The sequence below is a fragment of the Lynx rufus genome, unplaced genomic scaffold, assembly GCF_022079265.1.
Source record: "Lynx rufus isolate CCGP_SWC_20201006 ecotype Redwood Valley unplaced genomic scaffold, mLynRuf1.p SCAF_17, whole genome shotgun sequence".
In the NCBI taxonomy this organism is placed as follows: Eukaryota; Metazoa; Chordata; class Mammalia; order Carnivora; family Felidae; genus Lynx; species Lynx rufus.
Genome location: NW_025814831.1, coordinates 25,619,146 through 25,637,420, shown reverse-complemented (window position 1 = coordinate 25,637,420; position 18,275 = coordinate 25,619,146).

Sequence of the window (18,275 nt, the reverse complement as noted above, 5' to 3'; positions counted from 1 at the left end):
CAATTTTGCCATGCTCTTCTTGCCTTCTATTGCCACACGCGGCTCTCCCCTACCCATACGCCCCCTCCCCCTTTCCTCTAGCCCTTTCCATCTCGATGAGAAAATTCTGATTCTGATGGCTCTGCGGCTCTTTTTTCTTTTCTTTTCTTTGCTTTTTTTTTTTTTTTTTTTTTGCAACACAACAGTGGTGCGATGGCCTTTCCTACATGCCACACGGATGCAGCCTTCTGATAGGAGGGTTAAGTCGGCACATCTACACACGCACTTGCACACGCTCTTGCACACACACTCACACACACGGACACAGGCGACCAAGGGCTGGATTTCGTTTGGTTTCATTCCCCTCTGTGGCTCTCCCCACCCCTACCTCCACCATGGCTCCTTTCCACCCATCTTCATACGGGCAATGCAGTAACGTTATCCACGTCTCTTCCCCACACTGCTCTCTTCTTTCTCCTCGCCATTATTCTTTCCCGAAAGCTGTGGTGTGTCGCAGTTCATGGGATTAGCATGTTGGAGAGTCTTTGGGGGAGGGCGCCTCTTGAAAAGGGGAGTGGAGTGGGGGTAGATGACATTAATGATTTTTTTTTTTTTTTGGCCAAATAAGCACCCAGTGATAATGATCCAATTTAACCATCCGTGTAATATGCGTTTGCGGCACATTGGAGGAAGGTTACGGGGAAATCAGAGTCTGGACTGGGTTACCTCTGGGGAGGTTTGCTGCTTGGACAGTAGAGAGAGACACCACCCCCACACCCACACATATGTATGCTCTCTTACACACGCCAACACACACAGCTCTGCTCAGTGGGCTGTGTCAAGCCAGAGGGCACTGCAGAACGTCCCAGAGTTGTCGTTGTTCGTTGCGAGCACGGAGTGATGTCTTTGTCCTACCCGGCTCTCTCTCTGATGTCCGATGTCGTCTGGTCTTGAAATTCTTCGTGGCCTTTGTGTTGCCCTTCGGGTGGGGGCTGGGGGGATGTTTGTGTTTTGTCAGACACCAGTGTGCGTCCAGTTGGACCACATGGGAGTGTCGACACCATGTGTGCGGGTCACGCAGGAGGCTGACTGCCTGTTTGTGCCGCCGGAGTGTGACTGTTGGCCATGGCTGTGCGCGGGGCTCTGGAGACGTGTGGGGGTGCCAGCCCTGGGAAGCTGACTTCCCCTTGGGGAGGGGAGGGCAAAAAGCGAGGGTGTTCAGTGGGAGACAGAGGGCAATGGAGTGTTCAGGATAGCTGAGAAGGGGGTGGAGGGGGAGAAACCTCTCGGGTCTCCAGTGGAAGCGTCGCGTGAGGTCCCCACGTCCCCAAACCAGCCTGTGGGCGGGGGGGGGGGGGTGCTCGTGGATGACTGGTGGGCGGATGCAGACTGAAGGCAGAGAGGTGGGCGAAATTGAGGGTTTCCCCACCATCTCCGGAGCCCCAGGGAGAAGGGCCCTGCCCTCCCAGCACCAGCCACCCTTGGGAGGCTCGGCCTTGGTTGAGGCTGCAGCCCCCAGGAGCTGAGATCTCCCTGGGCCGGGAAAACAGCCGAGCCCCCAGTGCTTGGGGCTCCAGCTGCCTTAACTATCAGACGCCATTTTCTGTCTCCTTTGGCTAAAGGTGTGCCCTTCTTTATGCAATTATAAATGAAATTGGTAAACATTTTGCCCGAAAGAAAAAAAAAAAACCTCCCCAGAGCAAAATGCTGATTGTCCTCCATTTCTGACATCCCTCTCCCTTCCCGGGGCTGACCTTGAAGAGTTAGGGAGAAAGGGTTACGTCATTGCCAGAGAAAGGGGAGAAATAGCGAGTAGGATGCCTCTGGGGCAAATTTTTGTGCCAGACACAGATTAGAGAATGCTCTTTGGATCCCCCCTCTCTTCTTACCTCTTTATGACCCTTGTGTGTGGATGGGGGACTTGCAAAACGTGGAAGTACCTCTTCCAAAGCTTGCCTCCTAGAAACGTACCTGCCTGGTACCTTAGTCCCGGCAGTGATCAGGCCGGGTCTCCCCCAAGCGTGCACCTGCAGGGGGAAATGGCTGAGGCGCAGCTCTGACCCTTGAGGGCCAGCCCTGGCTGCTCTGCAGTGACTAAGTGAGGCCGTGCAGCTGGGCCAGCCACAGGTGGCAGTACGGGCCTCAGCAGGGGCTATGTGCGGGGCCTGCTCCCAGTCTCTTCCTCCAGGTCTGTGCTCAAATGATGCCTGCTCAGAGAGCACTATACTGACTGGCTTTCTAAAATAACGCCCTGACCCCACCTCCAGCCACTTTCCAGCCTGTTACCCTGCCTTTAATTCAAATTTGCTAATTGCTACCTAGTATTGTATTATATACTGAAGTGTTAAGGTGATCTCTTCTCCTCTAGAATGCAAGCTCCAGGAGCTCAAGGGCTTTGTTTCTGTTCATCGCAGTGTTCCCAGCACCTAGGACACTTCCTGCCACGTAGTAGGTGCTCAACAAATATTTGTTGATTGGAGGAAAGAACCATATGGGTTTGGTATTGGGGTTCTCTTTTCTTCTCTAGCAGTTTGGACCTGTCTTCTGGGAAGGCTGAACTTGGCCTCTGGCTGTCTTATCCCTCCCTGCAAGTCCCAGATCTGCTGGAGGGATTGGAAAGTATGAAACTTTCTGATTGAGAAAGGTCTCCATGCCTAACTCAGAGTGACTCTGCCTCCTTCATCATCCCTGTAATATTAGCCATCATCATCATAGTGGTAGTGGTAATAGTATTGGTATGGCTGCCATTTTTGAGGACCTTGATATGTACCAAGTTCTGCACCAAGATGGGTTGTTTTGTAAACATTCAGTATCTCATTTTATTCTCCAGACTGCTCAATGCAGTAGGTTCTTATTACCTGCCTTGGACAAAGGAGGAGGAGACCAAGGCTTAGACTTACACAAAGTAATGTAGTAACCTGTCAGTTCAAGGATTTGAACTCCTAGAGCCCAGTTCATAACCCTTACGTTATACTGTTAGAGGTAAAAGGGAGTTGAGCGATCATCTCACCCGGTGCCCTCAAATACAGACGAGAAAACTGAGGTTTCCAGAGATTAAGTGGTTTGTCCAAAGACACTTGATCCAGAGACAAAGCTGGAATCCAGGTTTCCTGGCTGTCCAGGTATTACTCTTTTCACACCATCATGCTGCCTTGTGAGTGTGCACCCCTTCTCAAAGGATAATGTGTTAGTGGCAGCCTCAGAGCCCCTCTTAGTTCTCCTCCTTCCTCTGTCAGAGGAGTGGGTCTCTCCTCACCAGGTGAGATGAGTGGGAGTAGGTGTGTCTTTAAAGAGGGCAGACTTGATTCTTACAGAGTAGAGAGAGATTGGAGGAAGACTGCTGGCCTATACACCAAGGTTACTGGAGTCTCTGAGAGCTAGTCAAGGTCATCCTCTGAATGTACTGGAGGAAGAGACTGCAGTGGCGTGCTCTAGGTTCTCAGTCCCATGTAGCCCTACCCATTAAGGTTACTCTCATATACAGCTGGGGCTCCATTCAGAAGTCCGAGCAGCTGGTGACTGGATCTTGTTGACCTGGGAGCTTGAATCTTCTCCTAGACTGGCTTAGCCCTTGTTTCTCAAAAAAAGGGAGGCATGGGGTCAGACATTAGCCTTGATGTGTTTCATTTCTATGTCCAGTGGCTGGCTGGGGAGCATGATGTCATGAAATGTGGGTGAAGGGCCCCTACCAAATCCCTCTGCTTCACCCCTAGGAACTGACCGTGACTTGGGGAGGGGTTAGACCTCCTAGCCCTGTGTGTGTGTGTGTGTGTGTGTGTGTGTGTGTGTGTGTGTGTGTGTTGTGTTTATGTGTGTGTGTGTTTTGGGGGTCAGGGTGCTGGGGGAAAGGAGGCCAGAGTAAAGTGGATTCTGAGAACCAGGGAAGACTTACCTCGTGCCTGGATCTTGAGATAGGGCATGAAGCTGTTTCTGTGTGACCTTGAGATGGGGTGACCAGATGCCCTGGTTTGCAGAGACAGTTCTCGTCTAGGCCTTTGTCCTAGTGTATAATTATTAACTTTCAAAAGTGTCCTCATTTGGATGATAAAATATATAGTCATCTTTCTTTGAGATGGCATCACCCACTTTCTGTTAATGGGTAGAGAGAGGAAAGGGGAATACAAGAGACGGAAATCCAATTTTAGGAAGAAGGTGACTGGGAGTAGAGCCTTTCCCCAGAGATATTTCCACTTATCCCACATTTGTAAAGAATGAAGACCTGAATCTTTTGATGAGTTTTTCTATAAACATCGCCACTACTACTAACCTCACTACTCTTACTACACTAGCCAACATTTGAGTCCTGTTTTGTGCCAGATACTATGCTAAGCCCCTGACATGCATTATCTCCCTTAATCTTGCCAAACTCTATGAGGTGGGTGCTATTATTATCATTTCTGTATTACGCCCCCTTCCCCAAGGCCTAAAGAGGTTAAATAACATGTCCAAGGTACTGTGGGTAGAAATGGCAAGGTCATGATTCGAATCCAGTGGGCCTGGCTCGGATGCCTCTGGTCTTCACTACTGTGTCATACCACCTCTGTGGGCCTGTCCTCCAGTTCCCCAAGTCTGGGAACCTGATTCTGAGAACTGACCCACTTGCTGGGCAGTCTGACTGACAACTCTGGGACATGCTGAAGATATTAGTGCCAGTCAGTTGCTGCCACTTTAGGCTTAGGGGGAGGACACTGCTGGCCTTGTAGTGGCACTGCTGGTTGTCTCTGTGATGGCACTTGGAAACTCTGTTCCCCACGGTGTCTGTTACCTTCTTCCTCACTTCAGGCATCTTGTCAGAGGGAGGAGTTTAGGTTGTTTGGGTTGGTGGTGAGTTGGCAGAAGGCAGAGAACCTGCAATGTATTTCTCTCTGCTCCATGGCCCTGATCCTTGATGGGCTCACACTCCCCAAGGCCCCCACAGTAGGGCCTGGCCCTTAGTGGGAGAGTCGGGCGAGTGGACTGTCATCTAGCACCTGCTGTAAGTGAAGCGTGGTGTTCTGCCATATTGCCTTTAGATAGGTAGTGTTCTCATTTGTCTGACAAGGAAACCAACGGGGTTAAATAGCTTGTCTAAGATCGGACAGTGAGAAAGAAGTAACAGACCTTGAGTCTGACTCTAGAATTCATGCCGTTTCCAAGAACTTGCCCTATTCCCCCTCCTGAACCCTGGAGGAGAGGGAGCAGGAGTTGGAACATCTAAAATGGGGACTAGAGGAGGGGAGGTCTTCAGATCAGCTCTTGAGGCTGAGGGCTGGAAGGGGTATCCGGGGCTCATCATCCTGGTCAGGCAGGGCAAGACTGCTGCTGAACCCTCAGTTGGATGAATGCTGGTTCTAGTCTGGAGAGGAGGGGGAAGGTAAGGCTCATCCACAGCTTCATAGGTGGAGTCAAGGGGCATCCAGAAGAAGGTGCCTCTTTCCCTCAGGGAATAGTGATACATGTCCTGACACCAAATCCCACCTCCTGCCTCCTGTGTCAACATCATCAGGTCAAGGGTCAGAAGGGATGGGTGGTCTCTCTGCCTACAGCCAGGGAGGGGGATACACAGAGGGAGGAATCTGGGATTCCCCATGCTGGAGGGCTCCACAGGGAAAGGAAGAACTTTTTCTTGGTTGAGAGGCAGGGGAGAGAAGAATATTTTTTCTGACTGAGGGGATGGTCTGAGGCCCCCAAGCTGAGCTGCATTAGCTTCATTGCAGTCCCATTGAAGACTGTGTTTATTTTTCCAATAATGTGTTAATTAAACATCGATTTCCGGGTGGAGGAAAGGGAATTGGATTGCTAGAGCTAAATGGAGTGAGGAGGATGGGGAGCTGGTAAGAGGGGCCCCAAGCTGGAGTCAGCATTCTGCACATTGCCCCAGGGGGGTAGAGGGGAGCTGGGGCTGCCTCTTCCCCGGGCTCTAAATTTGGAATTGCCATCTCCCCATGAGCCTTCAGGAGGCATCTTTTCTACCCACTGGCTGCCAGAGCAGACGGAGAATGTTCTTTGCCGAACCTCAATTCAAGGAGGAGAAATGATTATTCCTCACCTTCCCCAGCATCTTTGCATTGTGGAGCTACCCTGTGCCAGGCTTCATGTTGGGATCCTTCAGCAAACTTGGTGCTAGTACTTTTATACCCCCACTTTGGTGATGAGGAAACTGAGGCTCGGAGAAGTGAAGTAGCAAGTTCAAGAGCAAAGAGCTGGCAAAGCCTGGCAAGAAAGGGAGCCTTGGAGGAGTAGAAAGGATCAGGTTGGCAGAACAGCTGTCAAGGACCCAAGCTCCTGCGAAGGAAAAAAAAAAAGAAAAGAATGCAGCATCTAATAGGCAATAAACAGAACCATTTGATATTTGATCTCTGGCCAAGACTGATTGAGCTTTTACCATGTGCCAGGAGGTGCATTAAGTGCCTCGCGTGTAGCTTGTGAGGATGTAGTGGCTAAGTGTCAGGGAGTGTTATTCCCATTTTAAAGATGAGGAGAGTGGGGCTTGGAGAGCTTAACTTGCCTGAGGTCGCAGAGTTGGTGGATGGAGCTGAGGTAAAAACGGAGGTAAGACGTTAGTAAAGAGGACTCTAGGAACCTTCACAGTTGTGTTCCATTATCTCATACACACTGAGGACACGGGACCTGCTCAGCAAGCCACCTACAACTTCTAGGAGGGAAGTATGTGGGGCTCTTAGGATGGATGCTCTGACCAGATCATGTGCCTCAGGAATATCTGGGGTCTTGCCGTGTGAACCCCACTGTCTGATCCTTTCTCAGCTTGAGCCTCTGGTTGGGCGAAATCTGTTCTGGGGTGTTCGCAGTGCTTGGAGCCTGTAGGGTGAGCTGGGTGGTGACATTCAGTTAGAGCAGTGGTTCTCAAACTTTGCTGCATATTAGAATCACTGTATTAAGTCCCAAACCTATGTTGTACCTCATGTTAATTAAATCAGAATATTTAGGGGAAAGACCCTGGCATCAGTATGTTTTAAAGCTGCCTGGGTGATTCGGTCAGGCTTGCAAACCAGTGGTTCAGAACACTCTCTGCTACCAAGCAGGTGCTGGCAGGCTAGGCCAGCATCTGTTTCCAGAGTTACGTTGGAATTGTGGAAGTAATTAGTTATACACACCCAGGACCCAGTGGGGACACTGCTTATCTTGATCGGTTTCCTTCTGAGAAGAGCCTCTTTCAGACTTTGGTATGCATCAAAATGTCTGGGGAGCTCTTATAAAATGCATATTCGCAGGCCCAGCCCACTGCACATCTGAGTTAGGAGTCCTGGGGTGGGGCCCAGGAATCTGCATTCAAAGCAAGCACTTTCTGTGGCTGGGTGAAGTCATGACATACAAGGTCAGCCTCAGAGCCCCCTCTGTCCCATGCCAGTACTTGTGAAGCCCTCTCTCTTTGGAGGGCAAAAAGGCGAGGCCAGGGACTGCTGTGGTTACCTGTTGCTCTGTGAGACGAGGCCTTTCTTGCTTAGGACCCGCTGGCCACTACTGGCGTGGGAAGGCCTGTCACCTGGCTTGGGTCCCTGCTACCCACTGCCAAGCCTTGCGTGGTGCCCTGTGCTCAGCAGCCCTGAGGGAGGAGAGGATGATTTCAACCTGGAAATTCGGCAGGCTCCCTTCTCAGGTTTAAAAAAATCAGAGTAAATCTCTGCACAACTTGAGTGTTTGGAAGTCTGTCAGCAGCAACCACCCTGAGTCTTCCCCAGGGATCGGTGAAACAGCTTCTCTGGGGCTCATTTTAAACTTTTCTTCCAAAGCTGTCAAAAAAATGGAGAATAGTCAGAGACTCTCAGAGCTGGAAGGGACCTTGGTGATCATCCATGCTAGGGCTACTATTCTATTTATCTGTTCGTGCATTTATTCATCCAACAGATATTTATTAAACACCTACTATATCCAGGCACCATACCAGGTGCTGGGAATATAGCCACAATGAAGAGAGACACTTGGTTTATCTCTGATGGAGCTTAAGCTTGGGTGGAAGGGCAAATATTAAACAACACGAAGAAATATGTAATCATTAGTTATGATGAGTTGCTCCGAAGGAAAAAGTACGGGGGGCACTGCAAATTTTGGAGCCCTGATGTAGCATGATGGTGTGGAGGAAACGACAGCTAAGATTGATCAAGTGCTCACTCTGCACAGGCCCTATTATAAAGGCCTCACCTTCTTACTTTATCTTCACGCTTAGTCTCAGAAGGGAGTACTGTTGTTATTACCGTGTTGCAAAGGAAGAAACAGAGGCACAGAGAAGTGCCCAGGCTGGGACAACAACTGAAGTCTGTCTGACCTTCTTCCCCCACCTCAAACATCCCACCTCAGAAGACCTGGTATTTGTTCTGAGGGCAGGAGGATGAGGTGGGGACGAGGAAAAACCAGAGAAGTTAAGAAAATGCTGATAAGGGGCACCTGCATGGTTAAGTATCTGACTTCGGCTTAGCTCGTGATCTCGTGGTTTGCGTGTTCCAGCCCCACGTTGGGCTCTGTGCTGACAGCTCAGAGCCTGGAGCCTGCATTGGATTCTGTGTCTTATTCTCTCTCTGCCCCTCCCCTGCTTGTGCTCTGTCTCTCAAAAATAAATAAACGTTAAAATAATTGAAAAAAAGAAAATACTGATAATTCTGGCCATGTGTGGAGCTCTAGGTGCCAAGCATTGTGCAAAATCCTTGGCCAAAATTATGTCACTGAATACCCGCAATAACTAAGTAAACAGTAGGAATTCTTATCCTCTTTTTGCAGGTGAGGAAACTGAGGCTGTGAGAGTTTGAGTTTACAGACGGTGGACCATCTGAAATCCACCCCATCTGGGCTGCTTGGATCTCCCCTGTTGGGCAGTGCTAATCACAAAGAGTGGCTGACAGTGGGGGTTCTCCCAAGGCCCACAGGCCTGCTTGTTCTTGGTCAGGGAGAACCCAGAGGGAGGAACAAAGGTCCTCTCTGGGGCAGCCAGAGCAGTCTCTGTATCATGAGCAGTCTCCATTTTTCTTTCCTCTCGCAAGAGCCACAAGGCCAGCCTTTGGGTCTGTTGGCCCACAAGCCCCATAGGGAATGCGTACCCTCTGTCCTCTACCTTTCAGCCCTACCTGTTGCCAATTAGTGAGATGCTGGTCACCTGCAGTTCCCTCCCTCCTCCTCTGAACAGCCTCCCTGTGTTCATCTGAGGTCTCCTCTGCCTTTGAGCTACGGAGTCCTCTGGCCCACCCTGAGCTGATCTGCACTGAGCAGATGTGAGTCGAGGTAGGAAGAAGTATAGGGACCCAGGTCACGCACTTGGTCTAGAGTCATGAGAGAGAGTCAGGACCACGTGTGAAGAGAAAGGAAATGTGTTCACAGGGCACTGGTGAAATACTGAATTCCTGAAAAGTTTGGTAGGACACAGGACTTCATTTCTTCAACCTCCTTTCTGACCTGACATGCAGGTGAGCAAATATGTGTATGGAGACGAGCATCCTATGAGATGGAGGCCTCTCTGTACCCTGCTGGAGTCCTCTTCCAGGATTGACAGGGTGGCTCTGGCCAGGGGGATGCCAGAAGTGGGCGGTCAAGCTTTTCGTCTGCTTTTCTGCAGCCCTTGGCGTGGTGGGGGCTGCCTCAGTACTTGGCTCTGACTCTGATGAGCCTAACACTTGAAGGCCACTCCCCAGATTCCTGCAATTGAGACAGAAAAAAGAAGGCAGGGAAGCTTTCTCCGAGAAGGCGTGGGATGTGTGGGAGGTAAGGAGGTTGGTTTGTGTGTGGGCTGTGGCGTTTGGATGACCGGCACACGCACTTTTATCATATGTGTGTGGTTACTTTTATTTTTCTACATTCACCTCCTTAAAAAAAAGCGACTTGCTTTCTTATTACAGAATAATGTGTGTTTGTTATAGAGCACTTGGAAAATACTAAAAACAAAAATAAGAAGTCACCTGTAAATCCCCCCTCCAGAAATAACCAGTGGGAAAATTTTGATAGCTGTCCTTCCAGCTTCATTTCTAAGCATCCACAAACCAGGGTGTGCTATTTTGTTTTTAAAGAAGTTCATTCTATCATTTAACAAATACTAATTGAGAGCCCACTCTGTGCCAGGCACCGACATCACATTTTGGAAGCTCTCACACTAGCTTGATTTTTCACTTAAAGAATATATCATGAGCACTTTTCACAACAGCCTCTTATGCCGTTGAGCTTCCAGATTTAGATTTTGGGTGTAATGAGGCAGTTGGCAAATTTTGGCATCTAAGATCTTCTGTCTTAAGGAAGGATTGCTGAGCCTCTCTTTCCTTGGTACCTAAGACAAGCACCATATTAGACCCTTTGGGAGAAAATGTGTCCCTTTGCCAGGAAATAAGGAAGGGACAGAAGGTTTGAAGGGTGGGAAAAATCCTGGCCCTTATTTAGTGTTAGAGTCTGGGACTTCTCCCAATGGGGGGTTTGGAAAGGAGAGATTCCATTCTCTTATATAGAACCCTAGCATCCTAGAGAGTGGGTGGAACCTTAGCGCATGGCTGGTTCACCTTCCTCAATGTAGAGATGGGGGCTAGGAGCAGTTAAATGACTTACCCAAGAATACACAGGTGGTTGATGACAGAGCTGAAGCTGGAACTTGGGGAGCTGAGCTAGCGAGAGTTGCATGATGATGCAGTTGGGGGTGGATTTGATAGAAGTGGTATAAAGGGAGCCCGTTCAGACTGGATGGAGGGGCTCCAGTGACCTTGATTGAGTTTGGATACTGTATAGAAAGGAAGTTTGCAATACAGGTCTGATTTTCTGCCCTTCAATGATCTCCTACCCCATTCCTTATCCACAGTGTACCCCATGCCATTATCTCTCATATGCACATCTGTGGGTCTGTGGAGGCCTAGGAGATGGGGTGTGAGAGAAGAATGCCCTCTAGAATGCCAGTATTACTCACAGACCAAGCTGGCCTGGTGCAGGTTTCCACATATTCAATTTTGCAAATATCTACAAGGTACTTCCTTTGCCTCGGGAGGGGGTGGGGCATCGTGTCTGGTGCTAGGGACACAGAAGAGAGTAATGGTTGGCATTTTTCTAGTGAAGGACATTATGACTGTATGTAACCACAGCAGAGGGCCTAGATCCAGGATAGAAGGAACCACATGGGCTTTCATGGAAGGGAGGATTACTTCTTGAGAAGTAAGGGAGTGTGAGGAAGGTTTCACTGAGAAGATGGAATTTAAAGAATGACATCAGTAGGTGGAAGAGAAGGACTGAGGATGCCAGGCCAAGGAAACCACATGAGGAAAGGCAAGAAAATGAGGAATTTGTCCTCAGTACATAGGAGACTGACCTTTTATAGCACATAGGTAGAGGACTGAGTGAGAGATGGGGCTGGAGAAGGATGTTCCAGCTCATTTTCAAAGGACCTGGAATGGTAGGTGTTTCAGTTGGGATGATCTCAATCATTGGAATCCCAACTCAATCTGGCTTAATACAGAGGGAGCTCTGGGGAATGGAGTTTGGAGTTTACATAACTCAAGTTTTGGAGAAAGGACCTCAGCTGTGGTTCAGTCTAGGGGTGCCCAATATTGTCAGGGCCTCAGGCTGGCTCTGTCGATGGTAGTAAAATGGCTCTGCAACTCTAGAGCTCATGTGGGTACAGCTCACCCTTGAAAGTAAAGAAATTCTCTTCCCCCAGCCATTGGACAAAAGCCTTGGGCCTCCTTTTGGTTGGACCAATTAGGTCACAGGTCCCTCTCTGAATGAGTTGTAACAACTCTGAGCAGTTATAACCTCTTGCTCTGCCCTGACAGCAGACGGAGGCATCCAGTCCCAACCATGTGGCTACTTCACTATGAATGGGGGTAGAGTGGATGCTGGTCGCTGCAGGATAGTGGGTAAAGACATCAGGACTCTCGTGTGTGTGTCCCGGGGAACATGGGACATATTAGAGCAGCAGTGTGGCCTTTTTACCTTTGTAGTAAGAGAACTCTAGAGATGGGAAGGGAAAGTCCCTGGATTTCCAGAATTCGGAGCAAGGAGGACACTGCCTGGCTGACATGGGTCTACTCTCTCAGCAGAAGCCACCAAGCTGGATCATTGAGCCCAGCCCAGAATATGGTCCACGTGGGTGCCTGTGACTCATCCTGGCACACAGACAGAGCAAGAGGATAACTTACAAAGGACCAAGCCAGTCTTCATCTGTCAACAGCATTCTCCTGTGGTTTTTTGTCATTCTTCAGAGAAAAGAGGCTAAGGGTGTTTTAGGGAAGCCTGAGTGTGGGTGCTTCTTGCAGAATACTTCTAAAGGGACTTGTGGTTTCCTGGGTACAGCCTGAGGTGCAGGAACTCGAGTTCATTCTTTATGGATTTGAGTTTTTGGGTTTTTTTTATTCCTTTTGCAGTGTGTACATGCACAACTCCTCCTGGATCAGCTTTGATTGATAGGTGCCTTGGCAACATCCTCATTTCCTCCGGGATCTGATGGCTTCAGAATTGCTTTGCTGGTTTCTGATCATATTTAGCTAGCCCTTGCTGAGCTGTTATGTGCTCTGGACTATGTTTGGAGAATTAATTTGCTTTATGCCTCAAAGTCAATAGGATGCTTTTTGTTTCTGTTCCCTGAATTGAAGGCAGAAGTTTTACTAGGGCATCCCACCCTGAGCTGACAAAAAGGGGGCTCTTCTGCCATGGTGGTTTTCCTCCTGTGTGTGACTCTGAGTACCTGGAAATTGAGCTAGAATGATGGGGTGGGGGTAGAGGGGCCTGGGATATGGTGCTCTCAGGTTTCAGGATTACCCAACTGCTCTGAGATGACTTTTAGGTGATCTATAGACTTAGGGCAAAAGAGCCATGTTTAAATATTAGCTTTTATCATTCATAGTCATGTAGCATTGGACATTTGGCTTTTAAGTTTCAGAGAATAGGTGTGGAGGACCTACTGTGTTTCAGGACTGTCTGGACCATACAAACATTTCTTGTTCTGCAATAGCCCTGAGGTAGCAGTGAGAAGGCATCTCTAAGTCACTGGGGGGCTGCTTCATGCATGCACTGTGTCCGAGCTATTCCTGTGCTATCTGGACCCTCATGATATGACCCATGAGGCAGGCAGCAGTATCTTCACTTTATAGATGATCAAAATAAAAGCTCAGCAAGGTTAAGTAATTTGCCCAAAGCCTCTCAGCAAGTAAGTGAGATATAAATCCAGTAGTTTCTGACTTGAAAGCCTGCAGTACTCTGGGTATCAAGATGTGGCAGAAAAGCATGAGTTTTGGGATCACACATGCAGACCTAGGGTAACTTCCTGCTGCTTATCTATTAGTCAAGTGGATTCCTCACCTCCTGAGTCCAGTGTCATTGTCCATAAATCAGAGTTAGAACATAATCCTTGTTGTCGGGGGATGGCTCAGAATCAAATGACTTCTCTAAGGCTACTTTGTAGTTGGTATGGGAGGATTAGAACCCAAGTGATCTGATGCCACATCCATGGTCTGCTCCCCTTTTCATACCACTTAGGTTCTGCCTGGTCTACAGCAGCCATAGCCATGATACTGATGATGGTGGTAATTTTTATTATGTGTCACTTGGATTCTGCTAATAGCAAGCCTCTGCTTCTGGTAATGGGTGGGACAGGCCAGCAGATTTTCTTTTCATCTTTCTCCCTCCTGATATTTTGACCTGGGTTTTCTTAGAAGCAGGAGTTGAAGAAATGAGACAAGGGATAAGTGGAAGGGTGAGCTGTTAGGGTCTCAGGGTCTCAGGGATTGGGTAGGTCGAGGCAGGAGGTGAGAGAAATCACCAGGTGGCTGAATGGAACATGCCAGAGTCCTTCTTGTGTGCTGTGGAGCAAGGGGAGTCCCCAAGTGGAGTGGGGATCTTGGGCTCACTGTGTGCTCTTGGGACTTTTATAAGTGAGCATATAGGGAACACCCATGTGCCACATGACTGTCCTACCCACACCCCTGGAAGGTTGATATTGTCACCCTCATATTAGAGATAGAGGGACAGGATGGAGGGACTAAATTGGTGATGGCTCCCCAAGACAGTGAGTGTCAGAACAGGATTCAAAAAGGGACTGCTGGATCCAAGGGTTTTCTACTGCAGGATACCTGTGTTTAGAAAAACTTGACTTTCTGCGTATTTCACAGACTCTTGAAAGATTCTAGTCTAACCCCCACCTTCTGCTAGTTGAGGAAACTGAGGCTTAGCAGTCAAATGATTTGACCAGGTTCCCCCAGAGGGAGGAGCCAGCTGTGGTTAAGGCCATGGGATTTCTAGGCTCACAGTTACCTCCCAAATGTGCCGCAGACACCTGCAGTGCCTGCCCAGGGAGGAGCCTGGCAGGAATTAATGGGGCAGTGAGGCTACAGTGCTGAAGGTTGGCATTTGGAGCCTGATTTCAGGTTCCTTGGATACTCAGGGGCAAATCAGGAGACAAAGGCAGAAATCTGTGCATAACAGCTAGATCACTTTGGGGCCAGGATATGCCATGGATATTCAGTCAATGAGAACAATTGCGATCTCATAAGGAGGTGGGGCTCAGCTTACTGAGCGGGGGAGGTACAGGCTGCCATGTTAATTGAGTTGGCTTTCTGGTTATTATAATCTGGGTTTTTTAAGGTCTGAGTCCTGGGCTTTGGCATCAGACTGACTCAGTTGTGAATGCAGATGAGTCTATTCTGTGTGTATAAATTTTGGGCAAGTAACTCCCCCTTTAAGAGTCCCAGGTTTGCCATTTACAAAACAGGAATGAAGTCACACCCACCCCGTAGATTGGTTTGGAATGTCAAATGAGGACTAGTTTAGTGCTCTCGGAATTGTATGTCTGGCCTGGACCTCTCCCTTCAACTCAAGTGTGAACATGCACCTGCTTAGCTATCATCTCTACCTGCTGTTGAACACTGATTCAACTCAAACTTTCTGTGCTTTTATGTCCTTTAATTTGACCTCCTACCCTGCCCAGTCTTTCCTGTTTGAGAAGAAAGCAACGTCATCCTCCCAGGTGCTCACACCTAAAACACTGAGGATTGTTGTTGACTCCCTTCTGGCTCTCCTGTCCCGACTTCAAGCTGTCAGTAAAGCCTGTAGGCTCTCCCTTAAAAATGGACCCAGAATAGGGCCATATTTCTTACTCATGTGGTCCAAACCACTGCCACCACCTCTTGCCTGGATTATTACAAGTCCTCCTTACTGCACTCCTGCTTCCACTCTCACCTCTGTGCATTTCCCGCCCCCCCCCCCCCATACACACACACAACAGGCTGGAATGATCCTTTAAAATGAAAGTCAAATTATGTTACTGTGCTCAAACCTTTCCAGTGGCTTCCTATGCAGTGAACCATGGTGGAGAGCTCTAAGTATGACCACAAAGCCCCACCAGACCTGGCCCCAGACCTGTCCACCCTCTTCTCCTTTCATTCTCCTTGCTCATGCTGCTTTTTGAACTTGCTAAGCCCAGTCCAACCTCCATGCTTTATCCTGGCCACTCCCCTGGCTGTTTCCATTCCCCAGGTCTCTGCACAAAATGAACATCCTTGGGCAAGCCTTCCCAGCTACCCTTCTGGAATAGCAGGTCCCTCCTCAGCCCTCAGGTCCCCTTATTTCACCTAATTCTCATAGCACCTTACACCATCTGACATAGTACGTATGTGTTCATTTTGCTTATTGTCTGTCTGCCTGAATAGGACCTCATCACCCCGAGGGCTGGCTGGGACTTTGTTTTGTTCATACATGGCACCTCGCACGGGGTGAGCACTCAGTGAACACCTGCTGGATGAATGAATGCCCCTGTCCCTGCTTCCATAATTCAGGTGCCTTCTTATGGTGGGTCACTTCTTGCCTAGTCTTTGAGGATCAAATGAGAGTATATTATCCTCTTTCATTCTTCTTCATGAACCACCTTCTAGAGACAAGGCCTGGGACTTTTTGAAATAGCTTTCCATTTTTTTCTCCTTTTAAAAAAGGAATACATTTGCCATGCACATTGGTGGGGGGGGGAGAAGTAAAGAAAGAGAAACTCAAACATTAAGCAAAATAAAAAATGTAAAGAAGAACATGAAGATCACTTGGGATCCCACCTCCCAGAAGGAACCACTGTTTTATTGAGATGCCTACCCCTCAAGCTTTCCCCTAGGTCACAGGTTTTCTTCCTTAGGGGAGAGGGATGAATTGGGAGGGACATTCTACAAATGAAGGTATTATTAAGGATACTGGTGACAAAATGATGATGACAACTGTGGAAAAGCGTGACTAGGAATTGGAAGAATTGGTGACTCTCTTTTTTAGCTTAACAAGTTAGTTTGTTTCTAACCAGATAAGGTCACATACAGGGAAGACAGAGACACTTCAGGAAAGGTATAAGGGAAATTCATGTTCGCCTTGTTTTGCTTATTTTTCAAAGCTTCTACTTGGATGGAGCATTCTTTAAGGCCTTGGGAGCCGTGTATTCAGTGCAAGCAAATTTGTAACTAGTGTGGTGTGTGGGGCTGGGTTAGGAGGTTGGAGACTGACAGCAGTAGAAGGACTACTTACCCTGTGCCCAGAGTTTAATGTACAGTAGTTAACGCATTTAATTCTCCTGGCAATATTGTGTGGTAGGCATTGTGAATTGCCTTTTACAGAGAACACAGAGACCAGTGGAGAGGTCAAGGGACTTCTCTAGGTGTACCCCCTCATGGGCAGTGGTGTATGATTTGAACCCAGGTGTCTGACTCCGGTGGCTATGTTCATAACCACAACGAAACATACTTCCAGAGCAGTCATGCTGGAGGGGCAGGTGGGCAGGTGTGGAAATACATTCAATGAAACTGAGGGTGAGGCTGGGACTTTCCATGGGAGGACTCCTTGTAGGGATCCCTCCCAGCCCCCAGAGTTGGTCTACCGCATGGCCAGATGGGCTTTTAGAGCCTGGTTCTGTGTCTTTGTCTGGAAGGTTGTCTGGTGGTTGTGCCACCAATGTGAAATAATGAGGCAAATCTGGAGATAGGCATGGTCAGGAAACCAGACAGCCACCCACTCACGTCACTCTCCAGCTTAGGACATTTGTGGCAAATGACTCCCTGCAGATGGATGCGGAGTTCCAGAAATTGGGGGTGAGCAGGGGTATTAAACCATCCGTTCTCCTCTTTGACCTGTGTAAAAATTCTGAATATCTGACCCTGGTGATGGGGGCTGCAGGGTGGTGGGTGGGAAGGTTGTCTTTTGAATTCATGTAAACCATAGGCCATTGGACTCAGGGGCAGACTTAACATTCTTACAGGGTGGTACTATGTGGCCCCAGCAGGGGGTTCTGAGTTCTAGCCCTGCTCCCTTCTGCTGCCCCGAGCAAAGGGTATATGTGGGTGTGAATGGGTGGAAGTGCAGGGTATATATTGTTTGGGTATTGTTACCCTGTCAGAGAGCAGGAGATGGTTCCTGGGCATTAATGCTGCTCAGATGTTAAACTGACACTTACAGTTAGGTCTTATCCACAGAGTGAGGAGATGCTTGTGGTTTCACTGTCACTCCTGAGTCTTGCAACCTGAGTGGGAAGAAGGGCAAGAGGGATTCTGCACTCAGACAGTGGTATGGGGTTTGAGGTTGGGTGCTTTAGCTGGGTAGGAAGTATTGAACTCACCATTGTCCTGCAAAAATAGCTTGTCTCTCAGTTCTGTTTCTCAGGGAAAGAGAAGTCTTCTTGGATTCCATTCATTCAACAAAGCTTTATTGAGCACCTGCTGGTCCAGACACTGTGTTAGGTCTTGGAGTAGGGGCAGCGGTGTGGGTGACAGCTGGCAGAGTTGACGCATATTCTGGTGGCCCCCTTGACTTGAGTGGATGATGAATTGGATATGGGGATAAGGGAGAGATCAGTGGGGAGAATGATTCCCAGGGTGTTGATGTGAGTAGCCATCGGAAGCTTGGCATCAGAACTCCTCTCCCAGGGAGGGTGGCATGGTTCCAGATTGCTGGGGCAGATTTCACATAATTCAAAAAGGGGAGGGGAAGGAGAGGCCCTGAGAAGTGCCAGCCAGTGAGTTTGAACCTGTGCACTTTCCTCTTCCTTATAAGAAATTACTGCTCATCAGTACTTCCTGATTTCTCCTCAATCTGCCCAGTGCCTCCTACCTTCCTGGTTCACTACCTCAATATGGAATAAGAATATGGGAAGGAGAAATGGACTTGTAGAACCTTTACCAAGCTAAGAGAAACTTCATAAAACCTGGTCAGCTTGGGACCCAGGAAGACCGATCAGTCCACGTCCAGTTCTGATAAAGTAGATATCATTGTCACAGATGACTCCAGCTGTTAATGTTCTTTCAAACAATTATGGAATTATGGAGTGTTAGTGCTAAAACGTAATTTTGGAGCTTGTCTAATTTAACCCCCACCCCCTATTCTAGGGA